The sequence below is a fragment of the Hevea brasiliensis genome, chromosome 16 (genome assembly GCF_030052815.1).
Source record: "Hevea brasiliensis isolate MT/VB/25A 57/8 chromosome 16, ASM3005281v1, whole genome shotgun sequence".
NCBI classification, from domain to species: domain Eukaryota; kingdom Viridiplantae; phylum Streptophyta; class Magnoliopsida; order Malpighiales; family Euphorbiaceae; genus Hevea; species Hevea brasiliensis.
Genome location: NC_079508.1, coordinates 8,167,330 through 8,173,423, shown reverse-complemented (window position 1 = coordinate 8,173,423; position 6,094 = coordinate 8,167,330).

Below are 6,094 nucleotides of genomic sequence, written 5' to 3'. Positions count from 1 at the left end.
GATTGGACCACTAGGCTATTGCGCGAACCTCCTAAAGAGAGAGACTGAAGTATCAGGAGTTTTGGTAATAAGATCTTTTAGAAAACTCATTTCTAAAGTCTCCTAAAGACCAAGAACTTCAAAGCAACAATAAAGAAGCTAAAGAACAAAACTCAAAATCAGAGACCCCCCACCAAAGACTAACGACCCCCAGACCCCTTCTACAGTGTAATATTCAGTTATTTATAGGAAACAGAGTCTTAAAATGAAGGGTCAGGATTCGAGTAGGAAAAGATAAAGAGTCTGGATTTAGAATGATATAATCCAACGTCTTGGAATTAAAAAGGATTAAAATTGAGGATTGAGATCTAGTTCAGAATTCTTTTGTCCTTTCTTCTCTAATCCAACGGTTGAAGGTTTTTGCCTTACCGAATGAATCCAAAGGCTAGGAAAGAAAAGTGCTAAATCTGTTATTTACTTTTAATCTAATGGCCCAAAACCCATCCTTACAAGTGAGATTAATGGTGCGGATTGAGGCGTACTGGGATGCTTTAACCGCTTCAGATCTAATGGTTCAGGTTCATCCTTATAAATGGGATGGATGGTGGAGATTGGATCGTACCCCAAATGCTTTAACTAACTCAGATCTGACAATGGGGGGGGGGGGGGGTGGGGGGGGTGTTTAATATTGCAAATCAAGGGTCATGACTGAAAGTAACTTTTAAACTCTTGATTCCCCACACCTTTTGATTTTTATTAGCCATTTCTTGTTCTACCCGATCTCTTATTATGGTTGGCAGCTCTGAGACCTTTTGTTTTGATCTCTTAAACCAACTCTTTCCATGTTCGATCTTTTCTCGCTTCATGATATCTTTCCTATCCCTCCTCTGCAACTGGTCTATGTCAGTGAACCTCGAATAACGGTGAAGCATTAAATCCTCCACTTACCGATGAGTCGCTTTGAGTTTTGCAGGCATTAATTGCCTAGGCCTATATATACTAGAGGTAATAGGCTGCCATTCTCACATTTCCATTTTTCCTTCTCCAGTCAATTTTTGGCCTGTTCTTCCCCATGCTTTACCTTTTTGGTACCCTTTTCTACTATGATAACCACTTTGATCTTTTTTTGATTATTTCTTTTGCCTGTCACCTGAAAAAGGATGACACCGACGGTCAGAGAATTAAGGGAATGTGATTCGATGATGGCAAGGGAATCAGACTAAATGGCCGATCAGGGTCCAAAATGACTACCGTACCAACCTCAAATCAGCCAATCGATTCGAGCCAAAGACCAATCTCGGACAAGGGAACTGCTAATTTCAATCTTGATATTAATGATCGCCTCTTAAAGTTCATTTGGCTCCTAACCATCTCAAGGGTCCCGATTGAGGCTCGGTTCTGGTTGATAACATCGAGCTTTTTATAGTCTTTACCATAGTAGATGAGAGCTACCTTCCCAATCTTGGCAAATTGAGATCGGGAGGTGTCAAACTGCGAAAACAAGGGTAGAACGTGGGGTAAAGTAGGTAGGAATATCTGTAATTAATGATCAGGCTGGAGAGATCGCCCAAATGATGTAATTCGACCTTTTGGAAATGAAATGGACTTTTTATTTAAGCTTAATTTCATTTTATTTATTTATTCTATTTTTATTATGTTTTATTATTTGCATGGTTCTGATTACCTTTCTGATTGGTTCCCTAGCCGATCTTTTTGTCCGAACTCTCTCTTGCCCGATCTCTAGTCATAGTCCTTTTAACCGAACTCTTTTGACCCCCCCCCTTCTATCCGATTTCTTGAACAAAATCATTTCAGTCGACCTCACATGTCCAATCTCTCCTCCTCTAGAACCTTCTCTAAGCGTACATGGAGAATTAGGATACAATTAAGTTTTGCACCGATCGATGCACCGCCTAGGGTGTCATGAGCATTTAATGCTCAGACAAGTATAAATAGAGGGGGGGGGGGTCAGTCATTTCTTACTTTTGTATCCTCCACTCATCTCAAACCTTCTCAAAGACTTCTATCAAGTTCTCAACTCCTCTAGTGTCGATTTACAATCAGGTAGTAGTTTTGATCTTTTTTTGGTCATTTTCATGTCTGTTACCTGAAACTGAGTGGCACCGACGGCCAGAGAGTTGCAAACCTGACCTCCATTCACTTCTCCTCATCCTTAGAAGAGGGTGATGAGGCTAGACCAAGTGGGCAATCTGAACTTGCTATAACTATCGTCCCAACCACCAGTCAGCCTGCCAGGCCAGTGCCAAGAGAAGCTCCGGTTACAAGGAAAAAGAATCTATTTGTGGATGAGCTCCTATCAAGCCTTGGGATATCTGATCTCAAGTTAATTAGCCTATAGTTCAATTTTCCTACTGACTCTTTCGAGCTCATTATGTCATATCTTATCCCTCCATAAGACATGACATGATCCCGTAGTATACTTAATAAATTATCGAACTTCACCTACTAATATTCTATTAAATATACTACAAGAGATTTTAAAACAATTCCATTTCAATTACGTGTTTAAAGCAATGATAAAAAAATTATTAAAATGTCCTTGGGTTGGATATATGCCATAAATTTTATTTAGAATAAATTGGCATTTTTAAGTTTTTGCAAAAATTTGCGTGCTGACGGCTAAAAATATAATAAGACAGTTCTTCTAAACCTGTTAAAAATTAATTCATGAAGGTGTTTCATACTCAATTTGAACTCAATCAAACATTGAATCATCTCATTTTATTCTCAACAAATTCCATCATAAAGAAAATAATTCATCATTTATAGGATTCAGAAAGAAATTTAAATATTTGCATTCATTGAGATAACAAGTTAATATTACAAAAACTTACATTAAACTGAAATGACCAAAATAACATTACAAAGCCTTTTTTACAATTGCTCAACATCTATATATAGATACATATAGCTACATATACATCAAAATGAATATACAAGGGTATACCTAAGATGTATACCCAAAGCTATATCCTATCCTGCTTTGCGATGCTCACTCTGCAGCTCTTTCTTTCTCCTTACCTGCGACAGCATGAAACATCTATCACTGAACATAATATTCAGTGGTGCACAACTAGAATTTTATAGTGAAACATAGTTTATCAATTGGTAAACAAGAGTTTAAAATTTTCACAATTCCATAAATCACAAAACTAATACCAATATTTTCAATAACAATTTATCAAAGTAATTTCAAACAATAGTGTTGCCTACAATTCACACAGCTTAGATCATGATACAAAATTTTCAATCAATGCCATATTGTACACCACGACAAAGCAATCTACAACCTCACTTACCGAAATTAATGAGGGAGGTGGCTAGCTAGCTATATGAGTACTCATTCGAACTCAACCTCAACTGGCAAGCTAGAGAGGGAGGAAACATAATCAAACTCAACCCCATAAATGGAGGAGGAACACAATAAGAACTGTCAAGCCAAGTGTGGTTTCAAAAACAAATCTAAATAATTTCATTCAAATAATTTTATTGCAAATCAACAATCACATTTCATTTATAAATTTCCCCTTATAGGGTTGGCAACACATAATTTATTAAATTAAAATTCTCAATGCAATAAAAAATCATAAATCAATCATATAAGCTTATTCAAATAAACTTCCAATTGAAAATAAAGAAATAGGATTAGTTGTGCACAAACCTCTTTATACTCCTCTTACTTAGTTTAACTTTTCCCCTCTTTAGGAGGCTCCTTTTCCACTGAAAATACACAATAGAAATGTCTCAATACTTATCCTAATTATCTCCAATAACTAATCAAATGAATGCCTAATAAATGCCTAAGTTACTTATGCAAATTCAAGGAGTTTGGGTTCTGCACAGTTTTATGCCCTAACATTTGAACCCAATTTCAACTTAGTTTTAGTCATAATTTGATAAAGTGTTCCCCATGAAAACTGTTCCTCTATGTCTTAGTTTTATTTTCCAATTTGAATCACTCAATTTGGAGTTTTGTAGCTCTAGTTATGGTTAATTTACCAAGTACTAGTCCAGTGACCAATACTGTTCCAGAACATGGTAGATTCTGGAACTCAAATTTAGCAAGCTAATTGAACAAGTTATAGTCATAATTTGGCTTGGTGTTCTTCATATGAGTTGTTCTCCTATATCTCATGGTTACACAGGCTCAAAAATCACCAAATTTGAAGTTGTATAGGGTAAGTTATGGCTAATTAACCAACCTAGACTCATAAATCCTATAACTCCTGAATTCCAAGTTTTAGGTCAGCTTTACAATTAATATTTAAGAGTCTTTCACCCACAATTTGAGTAAGATTTCTAAACCAAAGTTGTAGCCCTAATTCTTAGGTTTCTATATCATTTTGGTTCATCCCATTTGGAATTTTCTAGTGAAAGTTATAGTGTAATTACTGTCCTGGGGTCAAATGGCTAAAATAGTTCCAATGCAGGAATTTAAGATTGGGAATTCTTGATTTCTCCTAACCATCTCCCTAAGTTGCTTTAGAATCTAGGTTCTGGTCAAAACATCAAATTTTTAGTTCTATGTCTTATGAGAATTTTGGCTTTGGAATCACCTAATTTGCATTTTTTTAGCCCAAGTTATGGCAATTTTGCCAAAATTGGTCAAATAGGTGATTGTCCAGAATTTTCAGGTTTGTTCAGAATCAAGGCAGATTGGCTGGACCAACTTTGTCTAGCAATTTGATCAACTTAGGGTCATAATTTGGCTATATGATCTTCATAATAATTGTTATTCTATGTCTCATATTTCTATTGGTTTAAGAATTAGGTCAATTGGAGTTTCCTAGTGTGAGTTATGCCTAATTTACTAAGTACTGTTCATTTGGTTATTTTTTATTAGGTCCAGAACATCAATTCCGGGTTCAAGGTTCATTTAGGGCAATTTATAGCCATTTTCTGGGCAAGGTGTCATCATGAAAATTCTAGCCCTATGTCTTATGTTTCATCTCCAATTAGCCTCACACCAATTGAAGCTATGTAGCTCAAATTATGCTCATTCAAAATTGCTTACTCAAGGGTCTAGAATTCCAGCAACTCATCACACTACAATCCATCAATTCCATTCATCAATTCAACATAATTTCTCAACTAAAATATGCCAAATGACCATAATTAAGCCTTATAAACATCAATGGCATAACATACTATAAAACCCTAATTTTCACCAAAACCCTAATTCTTCTTCACCCCAATTTCATGCAATTTATGCAATCTTAACACACTAATCACATATACAACCTCAAACAAGCTAGAATTCATGTTTACTTTATTCAAAATACATCAAAACCCTACTTCTCCATGGCTGACTGAAAATTTAAGCTTCCCTTGCATACATGTTTTCTTCAATTTATTAACTCAATTTCTCAAAATCAAACTTAATTTCAAGAAAGGAAGTAGAAAGAAGACTAGATGGTTCACTTACCTCGATTGAAATTTTCAGGTCTTCTAATTTCTTCAAGGCTTCTCCTTCTCTTTTCTTCCAATCTTCTTATCAAGGTCCAAAAATCAAATTTTCTATTAATAAACTATACGATTTATGGAAAATTCTAGTGGTTTTGGAGCTTGGGTGGTCATCAATGGAGGAAGGGAGAAGAGAGAACATGGTTGGACAAGAGGAGACATGAGGAAGATGATAATTCTTTTGATTTTTTTAATTTTTGTCTTCTTGTAATTGCAGATAAATATCTAATTTAATTTATTTAAATTATAATTTTTAATTATGTCATCATTAAGTCATTGTGATGTCATATTGGTAATTAAAATTAGAAAATTTTCATTTCACTTCTTTTCTTTCCATACACTTCTTCACATTTTTAATCCCTTTTCAATAATTTAATCTCATACAATTTAATGGACATGTAGGTCAAAAGTTACTTCTAGGAGTGAATTGACCAAAATATCTCTCATCGGGTTATAGTCCATCTTTTAATAATGCCCGATGTGTCCTTAAGTTCTGATTCACTTATTTATGCTTGTTTCCTTTTTATTTTCATGATGTTCTAATTCCCAGTAGTTTCACAATTATCCCTTAACTAATGATGTTATGGAGTCTCACACGAATTTAGGGTAGCAACTGAGCTTGCAGTCGCTT